The sequence below is a fragment of the Callospermophilus lateralis genome, chromosome 7 (assembly GCF_048772815.1).
Source record: "Callospermophilus lateralis isolate mCalLat2 chromosome 7, mCalLat2.hap1, whole genome shotgun sequence".
Taxonomy (NCBI): domain Eukaryota; kingdom Metazoa; phylum Chordata; class Mammalia; order Rodentia; family Sciuridae; genus Callospermophilus; species Callospermophilus lateralis.
In genome coordinates, this window is record NC_135311.1 from 181,850 (window position 1) to 196,422 (window position 14,573).

Below are 14,573 nucleotides of genomic sequence, written 5' to 3' on the forward strand. Positions count from 1 at the left end.
CTAACCCTAACCCTAACCCTAACCCTAACCCTAACCCTAACCCTAACCCTAACCCTAACCCTAACCCTAACCCTAACCCTAACCCTAACCCTAACCCTAACCCTAACCCTAACCCTAACCCTAACCCTAACCCTAACCCTAACCCTAACCCTAACCCTAACCCTAACCCTAACCCTAACCCTAACCCTAACCCTAACCTAACCCTAACCCTAACCCTAACCCTAACCCTAACCCTAACCCTAACCCTAACCCTAACCCTAACCCTAACCCTAACCCTAACCCTAACCCTAACCCTAACCCTAACCCTAACCCTAACCCTAACCCTAACCCTAACCCTAACCCTAACCCTAACCCTAACCCTAACCCTAACCCTAACCCTAACCCTAACCCTAACCCTAACCCTAACCCTAACCCTAACCCTAACCCTAACCCTAACCCTAACCCTAACCCTAACCCTAACCCTAACCCTAACCCTAACCCTAACCCTAACCCTAACCCTAACCCTAACCCTAACCCTAACCCTAACCCTAACCCTAACCCTAACCCTAACCCTAACCCTAACCCTAACCCTAACCCTAACCCTAACCCTAACCCTAACCCTAACCCTAACCCTAACCCTAACCCTAACCCTAACTCTCTAACCCTAACCCTAACCCTAACCCTAACCTAACCCTAACCCTAACCCTAACCCTAACCCTAAACCCTAACCCTAACCCTAACCCTAACCCTAACCCTAACCCTAACCCTAACCCTAACCCTAACCCTAACCCTAACCCTAACCCTAACCCTAACCCTAACCCTAACCCTAACCCTAACCCTAACCCTAACCCTAACCCTAACCCTAACCCTAACCCTAACCCTAACCCTAACCCTAACCTAACCCTAACCCTAACCCTAACCCTAACCCTAACCCTAACCCTAACCCTAACCCTAACCCTAACCCTAACCCTAACCCTAACCCTAACCCTAACCCTAACCCTAACCCTAACCCTAACCCTAACCCTAACCCTAACCCTAACCCTAACCCTAACCCTAACCCTAACCCTAACCCTAACCCTAACCCTAACCCTAACCCTAACCCTAACCCTAACCCTAACCCTAACCCTAACCCTAACCCTAACCCTAACCCTAACCCTAACCCTAACCCTAACCCTAACCCTAACCCTAACCCTAACCCTAACCCTAACCCTAACCCTAACCCTAACCCTAACCCTAACCCTAACCCTAACCCTAACCCTAACCCTAACCCTAACCCTAACCTAACCCTAACCCTAACCCTAACCCTAACCCTAACCCTAACCCTAACCCTAACCCTAACCCTAACCCTAACCCTAACCCTAACCCTAACCCTAACCCTAACCCTAACCCTAACCCTAACCCTAACCCTAACCCTAACCCTAACCCTAACCCTAACCCTAACCCTAACCCTAACCCTAACCCTAACCCTAACCCTAACCCTAACCCTAACCCTAACCCTAACCCTAACCCTAACCCTAACCCTAACCCTAACCCTAACCCTAACCCTAACCCTAACCCTAACCCTAACCCTAACCCTAACCCTAACCCTAACCCTAACCCTAACCCTAACCCTAACCCTAACCCTAACCCTAACCCTAACCCTAACCCTAACCCTAACCCTAACCCTAACCCTAACCCTAACCCTAACCCTAACCCTAACCCTAACCCTAACCCTAACCCTAACCCTAACCCTAACCCTAACCCTAACCCTAACCCTAACCCTAACCCTAACCCTAACCCTAACCCTAACCCTAACCCTAACCCTAACCCTAACCCTAACCCTAACCCTAACCCTAACCCTAACCCTAACCCTAACCCTAACCCTAACCCTAACCCTAACCCTAACCCTAACCCTAACCCTAACCCTAACCCTAACCCTAACCCTAACCCTAACCCTAACCCTAACCCTAACCCTAACCCTAACCCTAACCCTAACCCTAACCCTAACCCTAACCCTAACCCTAACCCTAACCCTAACCCTAACCCTAACCCTAACCCTAACCCTAACCCTAACCCTAACCCTAACCCTAACCCTAACCCTAACCCTAACCCTAACCCTAACCCTAACCCTAACCCTAACCCTAACCCTAACCCTAACCCTAACCCTAACCCTAACCCTAACCCTAACCCTAACCCTAACCCTAACCCTAACCCTAACCCTAACCCTAACCCTAACCCTAACCCTAACCCTAACCCTAACCCTAACCCTAACCCTAACCCTAACCCTAACCCTAACCCTAACCCTAACCCTAACCCTAACCCTAACCCTAACCCTAACCCTAACCCTAACCCTAACCCTAACCCTAACCCTAACCCTAACCCTAACCCTAACCCTAACCCTAACCCTAACCCTAACCCTAACCCTAACCCTAACCCTAACCCTAACCCTAACCCTAACCCTAACCCTAACCCTAACCCTAACCCTAACCCTAACCCTAACCCTAACCCTAACCCTAACCCTAACCCTAACCCTAACCCTAACCCTAACCCTAACCCTAACCCTAACCCTAACCCTAACCCTAACCCTAACCCTAACCCTAACCCTAACCCTAACCCTAACCCTAACCCTAACCCTAACCCTAACCCTAACCCTAACCCTAACCCTAACCCTAACCCTAACCCTAACCCTAACCCTAACCCTAACCCTAACCCTAACCCTAACCCTAACCCTAACCCTAACCCTAACCCTAACCCTAACCCTAACCCTAACCCTAACCCTAACCCTAACCCTAACCCTAACCCTAACCCTAACCCTAACCCTAACCCTAACCCTAACCCTAACCCTAACCCTAACCCTAACCCTAACCCTAACCCTAACCCTAACCCTAACCCTAACCCTAACCCTAACCCTAACCCTAACCCTAACCCTAACCCTAACCCTAACCCTAACCCTAACCCTAACCCTAACCCTAACCCTAACCCTAACCCTAACCCTAACCCTAACCCTAACCCTAACCCTAACCCTAACCCTAACCCTAACCCTAACCCTAACCCTAACCCTAACCCTAACCCTAACCCTAACCCTAACCCTAACCCTAACCCTAACCCTAACCCTAACCCTAACCCTAACCCTAACCCTAACCCTAACCCTAACCCTAACCCTAACCCTAACCCTAACCCTAACCCTAACCCTAACCCTAACCCTAACCCTAACCCTAACCCTAACCCTAACCCTAACCCTAACCCTAACCCTAACCCTAACCCTAACCCTAACCCTAACCCTAACCCTAACCCTAACCCTAACCCTAACCCTAACCCTAACCCTAACCCTAACCCTAACCCTAACCCTAACCCTAACCCTAACCCTAACCCTAACCCTAACCCTAACCCTAACCCTAACCCTAACCCTAACCCTAACCCTAACCCTAACCCTAACCCTAACCCTAACCCTAACCCTAACCCTAACCCTAACCCTAACCCTAACCCTAACCCTAACCCTAACCCTAACCCTAACCCTAACCCTAACCCTAACCCTAACCCTAACCCTAACCCTAACCCTAACCCTAACCCTAACCCTAACCCTAACCCTAACCCTAACCCTAACCCTAACCCTAACCCTAACCCTAACCCTAACCCTAACCCTAACCCTAACCCTAACCCTAACCCTAACCCTAACCCTAACCCTAACCCTAACCCTAACCCTAACCCTAACCCTAACCCTAACCCTAACCCTAACCCTAACCCTAACCCTAACCCTAACCCTAACCCTAACCCTAACCCTAACCCTAACCCTAACCCTAACCCTAACCCTAACCCTAACCCTAACCCTAACCCTAACCCTAACCCTAACCCTAACCCTAACCCTAACCCTAACCCTAACCCTAACCCTAACCCTAACCCTAACCCTAACCCTAACCCTAACCCTAACCCTAACCCTAACCCTAACCCTAACCCTAACCCTAACCCTAACCCTAACCCTAACCCTAACCCTAACCCTCACTAACAATAATCCTAACTCTTAATAATAATCTTAATAATCTTACTAATAATCTTAATAATAACTCTTAATAATAATAATCAGCTAACCCTTAACCCCCAACACCAACCCCAACCCTAACTGCTAACTTCTAACCTCTAACCCCAACCCAAACTCTAATCCTAACCCAGCAAGTTAGAAGCCTGCACTCACCTTGTTGGAGGCGCTCAAGACAGACAGCAGGACGACCGTATCATTCTTGTGAGGTACTGTCGTGCACGCGTATAGCAGCGGGTGAGGGAGTATAGCAGTGTGATATTTCATTTTAAATGATATATATCACATTAGATTAAAAGCTAAAGGATAGTTATGGTATTGGTTTTCAATGCAAGTGTTTGATTATCACATTAATATGAAAGATCACAGAGCAGCTGTAATATCCGTTCTGATACTATAGTGTGATTATAATACTATTAAAATACAGGACACCTACTAAGTGTGTTGCTGATGCACTATTATGGATGTTATATTAATACCAAAGGCAATTGGAAAAGTGTTACATCAGTTTTAGGTGCTACAGTACACAGTGCACAGGGCAGATATTGTATTAGTTTCAGATGCAATAGTATGGATATTATAGTAATACTGAAGTTTCAGGGTATCTATTCTTCCAGTTTTGATGTAGGAAATTGTTATATTAATACTAAAGGACACAGGGCAGCTATTACATTAGTTTTAGACACCAGATTATGGACATAGTAGTAAAGGCCACAGGATGGCTCTCATAGTAGTTTAAGATGCCATAGTACACATATTATGTTAGTATTGAAGGCCAAAATCAACTTTTAAAAAACTTTTGATGCTGTAGCATGGATATCATATTAATATTAATGGCTATAGTTCGACTAATATATCAGATGTCAGATGCTACAGTGTGGATATTAGCAATAAAGGACTCAGAGAAGGTATTACATTTGTTTCAAAGTCTGAAATATATATATATATATTTCACATTAAAAGGTTAATATTATATTAACCTTTAATTAGTATATAAAATATATTAATATATTTTTTCTATATTAATAAATATATCAATATATTACTATATTTATTATATGTTAATATGTGTACACACACATATATATATATATATATATATATATATATATATATATATATATATATTTCACAAAAAGATTAAAGTTCATCTATCTTATTAGCAATAGATACTGTAATATGGATATCACATTAATATGAAAGGCCAAAAGGCAGCTATTAGAACAGTTTAACATGCTGAAGTAAATATGTTTTACAAGTACTAAACACCAGAGACTCACCATTATATTAGTTTAAGAGACTTTAGTATGGGTAGTATGGCTATAATTATAATTATAATTATAATTATAATTATAATTATAATTATAATTATTCAAGGTCACAGGGCAGATATTATATCAGCTTTAGTTGCTACAGTATGAATACATAACTATTAAAATCACAGTACACTTAATGTATTAATATCTGATTCTATAATATGGATACCATATTGGTGTTGAAGTACACAGGACAGCAAGTAGTTTTAGATGCTACCGTTTGCACATTGTGTTAATCTTAAATTCTTCAGAGCAGCAATTATATTAATTTTAGATACTATAGTATGGAAATCATACTAGTTATAAAGGCCACAGAGCAGCTATTATATCAGTTTTAGATACTACAGTATGGATTCTGTATTTGTATTAAAAGAACAAAGGACAGCTATTATTTCAGATTCATAAGCCAAGTATGGATGCTATATGAATATTAAAGGCCATGGAGCAGCTATTATCAATTTTAGATGCTAGTATACTCACATCATATGATTATTAAAGGCTGAAGGGTAGCCATTATTTTATCGGCTATAGCATGAAGATTGCATTAGTATTCAAGGCACAAGGCAGTGGTTATGTCGGTTTCAGATGATATGATGTAAATATAATGTTAGTATTAGAAAACACAGAGCAGCTATTACATTAGCTTTAAATGATATAGTGTGGATATTATATTAATACTAAAGGCACAGGGTAGTTATTATATCAGTTTCACATATTCTGATATGTACATTATATTGGTATTAAAGGCCATAGGGAAACTATTATGTCCATTTCCAATGCTATATTTTGGATTTTAAGTTAGTAATAGAGGTCATAAATATTAATATATACACACCCACCCAGTCACATTTAATACCAATGGAATAGCTGAACTGTGACCCTCAATATTAATATAACACGCATAATGTGATCTTTAATACCAATGGAATACTGTATTAGTATTAAAGGTAAGAGGGCATATATTAGTTCTCGATGTTCTGGTATGGATATCCTATTAATATTAAATGGCACAGGGCAACAATCACGTAAGCTTCAAATGCTATAGTTTGGATATCTTCTTAGTTAAAGACCATAAAGAAGCTATTATATTCATTTTATATGCTTTAGTACAGATTGTATATTAATATTGAAGGTCACAGGGCAGCTAGTATATTTGTTTTAGAGTTCATAATATGGATATTATATTAATATTGAAGGCTACCTATTATATTAGTACTAGAAGCCACATGATACTTATTTTATTAATATTAATGCCACAACAAGCTATTTTTAAGGAGTTATAAGCTAAGTTTAAGGAGTTATAAAATGGAGTTTGAGTTAATAATAAAAGCCACTTTGCAGCTCTTACATTACAGTTATACACAAGGAAGCTATTATATCCATTACAATTTCATAGTATGGATGACATGTTTGTATTAAAAGGTCACAGGCAGCTTTTCAGTTTTAAAACTAATTATATTAGTTTTAAATTATATCCACATTATAGCATGTAAAATTATATCCACATTATAGCATGTAATTATATCCACATTATAGCATGTAAAACTGATATAACAGCTTCCCTTTGGCCCACAAGGGTTCTGTGTTTGGGACTGGGGTCTCTGATGGCTTCATGAATGTGGCATGCTTGGTGGCTAGGAAGTTTCTGTGCCAAGATGAGGAATGCCTGGATGCTAGAAAAACTTCTGTGCAAAGACACGGGATGCCTACCTGCTGTAGCAATGCCCTGCATTAGAAGGCTTTGTGCTAGAGTCTTATTGGCTTTGACCTTGATCGCAGGCACACAGCTCCTGGGAATAAAGAAACACTCTTGTTATACAATACAAATGTTTCACCAAGCTCCCATGCTCCTGGACCTGCCCACCTAACAGTAACTGTAAACAATAAACTTTCTTGATAGCTACACAAAGCTTCTAACATTGCATATTGTAACTGTAGAATGTAACTGAGGAATAAGCTGCATAACGTTGCTAACTCTATAACCTTCCAAATGACACAATAAACAATAGTATATCTTACTGATGCCAATGACCAAATGCAACCTATTGATATAAATAAAGCTGGCAGCTTGACCATTCTGCCATTCTGTCATTCTGACTCTGCATCTTCTCTTTCTCTTTTCATTTTCCTTACATTTAATATTAATATCCATACAGTTATCTCTAAAGCTAATATAATAGCTACCCTGTGACCACATTATTGATATTACATTAATATTAAAGGCCACAGGGAAGATATAATATTAGTTTTAGTTGCAATATTATGGATATCATAGTAGTCTTAAAAGCCATTGAAGGTATTATCACAAGATAGCTATTGTATTAAATTTAGAGGTCACACTATGAATATTATGATATTAAAGTCTAGAGGGCACTTATCATATTAGTTTTGGATGCTATATTATCAATATTAAAGGACACAAGGAAGTTATTACATTAGTTTTACATGGTATATTATAAATATTATATTAGCACTAAAGGCCACAGAGCAGTTATTACTTTAGTTTTAAAGAGCACAATATGTTTATCATATTACATATCATATTAAAGGGCCCAGGCAGCTACTATATTAAGTTTAGGAGCTACAGTATGGATAGCATATTAGTTTTAAAGTCCACAAGGTATCTATTATACTAGTTTTAAATCCAACAGTATGGATATAATATTTGTCCTAAGGACACAGGACATATGTAATATTAATTTAAGATGCTATATTATGGATATAATATTAATATTTAAAGCCAGAAATCATCTATTATGTAATATATGCTATTATATGGCTATTATAGTACGATTAAAGGACACAAATCATCTATTATGTTAGCTTGAGTTGCAGTAGCATGGATATCATATTGGTATTTAAAGCCACAGTGCCACTATTTTATTAGTATTGGATATACTGTATCGCAGATATCAGATTAATATAAAAGCCACTGGGAAGCTATTATATTAATTTTGATGCTATACTATAAAATTGTAATAGTTTTAAAGTTACAGGGCAGCTACTATATTAGTTTTAGATGATAAATTAGCTATTATATCAGTTTCAGAGGCTACAGTACAAATATCATGTTAGTATTAAAGTGAACAGGTTAGATATTATATTGGCATATAAATGTCATATGGAAGCTACTAAATTAGTTCAATATGCTATAATATTGACATTGCATTGATATGGAAGACCACAATTCAGCTATTATATCAGCATTAAATACTGTAGTATGAATACCTATTAGCATTAAAGGCCATAGGGCACTATTATTCTACTTTTACAAGCTTTGGTATGGATATTATATGGCTATTATAGATTACAGGCAGCCATTTCATCAGATTTAGATCAATAGTATAGATATTTTATTAATATTAAAGTTTTATACTCTATTATAATTATTATATTACTATGAAATTCTACAAGGCTGCTATATTATCAGTTTTGGTGCTATAGTATGTATGCACTATCAGTATTAAAACATCACTTGACAACTATTACACTAGTTTCAGAGGCCATAATTTTTATCTCAATATTAAAGGCTACCAGGCAGCTATTATGTCAGTTTTAGATGTTACAGTATGCATATTATGTTAATATTACAGGTCACAAAGCAGCTATTATATTAGTTTTTGGAAGGTATAGTATGGACATCTTTAATATTAAACACAACAGGCACCTATTAGTCTTAGGTACTATAGCATGGATATCATTAGTATTAAAGATCACAGGGAAGCTATTATAATATTTTCTAAGTACCATAGTGCATATCATATTACCCTTGAAGGCCAAAAGGAAGCTATTTTATTCATTTTAGAGTCTACAATATGAATATAATATTAGAATAAAAGGCTAGATGGAGACTATAATGATGATACATATGGATAAAATTAGTATTAAAATGGTACAGGACAGCTATTCTGTTAGTTTCAGAGGCCAAAGTATTGATATTATATTAAAGTCAAAGGCTACAGGGCAGCTATTATATTAGTATTAATGCTACAGTATGGATATTATATGACATTTATAGGCCACAGGGCATCTATTTTATTAGTTTTAGATGCTATAATATGGATATTAGTAGTAAAGACCAAAATTCAGATATTATATTTGATTTATGTGCTATAGTATGGAAATTATACAAGTATTAAACACCACAGGACAGCTGCTATAGTACTTTAGGATGCTATATATGCATATTACATTAATATTAAAAACCAAATTCAGCTACTGTTATATTTAGATTGCACATTATAGATATCATATGATCATGAAAAGACACAAAACAGCTCTTATATTAAGTTTATGTGCTTCTCTGTGGAGATTTTATTATTACTGGAATTCACTGGGCAGATAGTATATAAGTCTTAAATGCTGTAATCTGGATATTACATTATAATATCAATAGTATGTGTAAATATTAAACGTCACAGGGAAGATATTATCTTAGCATTAGGTGCTACAATATGGATATCATGTTGATAATAATTATATATATTAGTATAAAATACTATAGAATGGACATAACATCAGTATTAAAGGCTACAGTAGAGCTATCATATTTATTTTACATGGTGTATTAGGATATTATATTAGTATTAAATTCCACGGGGAATCTATTACATTAGTTTGTCATGTTATAGTATTGATACCACATTGATGTTAAATGTCACTTTCCTGCTACAATATTAGCTTTAGATTCTAGAATAAGGATATTACATTAGTATTAATTGCCACATGGAAGCTATTTTATCAATTTTATAATAGTTGGATATCATGTAAGTATTTAAAGTCACAAGGCAGCGTTTATAATCACTTACATTTTATAGTATTGATTTTATACTAGTATTAAAGTCTACAGGGCAGTTATTATATCACTTTTTGATGCAATAGTATGGGTAAATATTAATATTAAAGGCCAAAGGATTAGGGTTAGCGCCCATGGATTCAATACCCAGTACCCTCCCCCCAAAAGATTAAACTCTTATAAAGTAAAACCTTAGGACATGGTTATATTTTCTCAAACACCTAATTATTTAATTATTCATATAGTTAATTAAAATCAAATAGTTCAAACTAATATAAAATTCAAAGTATGTGGGCTGGGGTTGTAGTTCACTGGTATCTAGCATGTGTGAGGTGCTGGGTTTGAGGCTCAGCACCACATAAAAATAAATTAATGAAAATGAAGGCATTGTGTCCAGTTACAACTAAAAAATAACTTTTAAAAAATTCAAAGTATGTGCCTCTTTTACATATTTCATGTTGAAGTAATAACATGTTAACTTATTATATTTTTATGCTGTCACTAGGTTCTAGGTTTTCCTTCTTAAAACATGATCGCTACAGGGGGGAAAAATGACATTTTAGAGATTTTATTTCAACTCGTGGTTTAACTTTCTCTAAAGAGTTACTTTATTAAAAAAAAATTGTCCTGATACAAATTGACTCACTGTGACTGAATGACTTACCCCAAAGAATTCTTGTCTCTATTTTATTTCTATACAGACCTTTTAGCAGCAATATAATTAAATATTTGTCACTGGGACAAATAGTCAAAGAAATAGTCATCTCCTCCAAGACCTCTACAGGAAGTGGTGAGCCAAGAGAAACAGAGGTGTCAACTCAGTCCAGGAGTGATAATAGATGCTGCTGTGTTGTGGGAAAACACTCTACCTTTTAGAAATCACAAGGAGCTATGGATGCCCAAACTCTTGCATGAGTCTAAATCTAGTTGAAATTCTAAGTAATTTTATTGTCTCTAGCTCATCATGAAGCTCATGACAACTAAAGGATCTATGGGGCTGAAGATGTATCTCAGTGGTAGAAGGATTTCCTAGCATGCAGGAGGCCCTAGGACCAACCCCCAGAACCACAAAAGGAAAAAAAAGAATTTGTGTCTTATTTGTGTAATCAAATAGAAAATGAATAATCATTTCTCTTAAGAAAACATGTTGAGCCTAAAACACTTGAGACTCTCAAAATCAAAATACTCTCCTTATAGTGTATTGCATACCTAGACCATCATGAACAGTGGTGTCACATCATAAAGCATGTTCGCATTAAGAATACCATCAAAACTACAAAAAGGCTTTATTGACTGTTGATAAGAAAAATGAACATAATCTAGCTTAGGAAATTATTAACACAATATTAGGATAACATTAGGATAAAATGTAATCATGGCATTTCCCACATGAAATAACTCTAACTACTAATAAATACATAATTTCAAAAGACAGTCAAATATCTGAAATCAAAAGCAAATTGATACATTTTTAAATAATATTTTGAACAGAGGCAAAACACTTAAAGAGTTCTCCCGCAAGAATTCCTGACAACATAAAGTATCATGCGTATTAGAAGGCCCATCCCTTTGTATGCAAGGAATAAGAGAACTTACTGATGAATGTAGAACTTTAATAGGACATATGGACATGCTTTCTAAATTTTAGAGAAGAAAAAAATATCTTTTTTTAAAAAAAGCTTATTTTTAGTAAATGTATCTGAATTACAAAAAAGCAGCTACTGACTTGTCTCTTACATTTTGAAATGATTTGCATCTCAGGAAATTTCATCTATAGTAGTTTTAAATATCATGAAATATCAATAGTTGACATTAAAATATCATCATCCCTCTTCTCTTTTAAAACTGTTTTGAAATTTTCTTAGAATAATTTCATATGAATTTGGAAGACGCACTGTGGTATATGTGTATATGTGGAAATACATGACCTTTTTAAAAAATCTTTATTTTTAGTTGTAGTTGGACACAATACCTTTGTTTTATTTACTTATTTTTATGTGGTGCTGAGGATTGAACCCAGGGCCTCGCATGTGGTAGGTGAGTGCTCTACTACTGAGCCACAACCCCAGCCCCAATATATGATTTTTTGAAACCATACCTCTCATGCTTGAGTCCTGTCAAAGACATCTTCTGTGTGTGTGGTGCTGGGATGGACTCCATGGCCTCTCACATGCCAGGCAAGTGCTCCGCCACTGAGCTGCACACTCAGTCTCCAAAGATACCTTAATAAGTGGAAATTAATTAAAATCATTTGATTATGAGCATTTCCAAACAATACAATTCTCTCAAACCAATTCTCTCAATCAAAATCAAAGTAACCTAAAAGTAATTTTTAAAACATTCCTTATAAAAAATAGAAGTCCACAGAATTAAAAATTCTATAAAGGGCTAGATTTGTGGTGCAAAGGCAGAACATTTGCCTGGAATGTGTCAGGCCCTGGGTTTAATCCTCAGCAACACATATAAATAAACAAAATAAATAAATAAAATAAAAAGATCCACTGACAACTAAAAAAAATATTTTAAAAATTCTGTAGAAAACTGAAAGAATATTAATCAAAAATTGAATTGGAAAAATCTACTGCCCAGAACTGGAGACCTGGAGGCCATGGGGAATTACATTACAAAGTAACTCTAAAATTAGAAAATGAGTCAATTAACATACAGAACCTTGGGCTGATATTAGAGTTCTCCCACTGGATGGGATCGTGGGATCATCGGGGCTCAAGGCTGATTGTCATCTGCCCTTTAACAAATTCTGACTTTATTTCAAATGTTCATGATCTATAGAGAAAATAAAAAGAGAGAAAGGTGACTTTTCTAAAGTTATTTTATGGTATATTGAATTCTGATACAGTCAGGATAATTCATCCAATGCAGGATGTCAGTGTTTATACAACAGATGTTATTTGTGCACCATTACAAATATACTGCCAATTAGCACAGCAGCCAGGGAGCTGCTCATCCTAGACTAGCAGGGACAGAGTCTGGAGGAGGGGGAGGGGAGGTCAGGAGGAGGAGGGGGCCTGGAAGATGGCTGGGGTCTGGAGAAGAGGCAGGGTCTTAAAGAGGAGGAGGGTTGGGCTGGGGTTATGGCTCCGTGGTAGAGCGCTTGCCTAGCATGTGGCACTGGGTTCAAACCTTAGCACCACATAAAAATAAATAAACAAAATAAAGGCGTTGTGTCCATGTGCAAAACAAAAATTTTTTAAAAAAAAAGAGAGAGAGAGAGGAAGGTGAGGTCTGCAGGAGGAGCAGGACAGGAAGAAGGGAAAGGTCTGGAGGAGAGGCAGGATCTGAAGGAGGGGGAGAATGAATCACAAGGGGGCAGGGCTTGGCAGATGGGTGGGACCTGACAGAGGGACAGGCCCTAGAACATGAGTAAGACATAGAGTAAGACATAGAGGAGAGGCAGGGTAGGAAAGAGGGGGAAGGTGGTTCAGGAGGCAAGGCAGGGCCGAAGAATATGGGTGGGGTCTGGAGAAGAGGCAGGGTCTGGAGGGGGAAGCCTTAGCAAGAGGGTCCTGGAGGGGTGGCTTCTTGCTAATTAAACTCTCCACCAAAAGAAAAATGTGTGGCAGTGGTAGCTCAGTGGTAGAGTGCTTGCCTAGCATGTGTGAGGCACTGGGTTTGATCCTCAGCACCACATATAAATAAATAAAATAAATGTATTGTGCCCTTCTATAACTAAAAAAAAATTTAAACAAAACTAAGCAAAGATTAAAGAATAAAAATGTGGTTCAGGGGCTGGAGATGTGGCTCAAGCGGTAGCGCGCTCGTCTGGCATGCGTGCGGCCCGGGTTCGATCCTCAGCAAAGATGTTGTGTCCGCCGAAAACTAGAAAATAAATATTGAAAAATTCTCTCTCTCTCTCTCTCTGTCCCACTCTCTCTTTAAAAAAAAATGTGGTTCATTATTAAAAATACAGGGGATGTATTTTTTTAATAAATTCTGGCTTTGTTAGAAGTAATATATTTTAACCTAAGCGGTTCAGAAGGCTGAGGCAGAAGGATCTTGAGTTCAAAACCAGCCTCAGCAAAAGCAAGCATGAAGCAACTCAGTGAAACCCTGTCTCTATAATTCAAAATAGGGCTGCCCCACACCAGGCACTTCCCTCAGGCTGCTCTGAGGAGAATGGAACCCTGGGTGTCCCTAGAGACATGACCCACGAGGCTCCTCACACCAGGAATCTTCCTCAGCCACTCTGAAGAGAAGGGAACCCCGGGCATCCCTAGAGACGTGGCCCAAGAGAGTCCCCACACTGGCGTCTCCTCCAGACGCTCTGAGAAGGGAACCCCGGGCCTACTTAGAGACATGACCTGTGAGGATCCCCAACCCTGGCATCTCCCTCAGGAAACCCTAGAAACCCTAGAAACAAGGCACATGAGGGTCCCCAAGACAGGCGTCCCCCTCAGGCTGATCTAAAGACAAAGGAACCCCAGGCATTCCTAGAGCCATGACTCACGAAAGT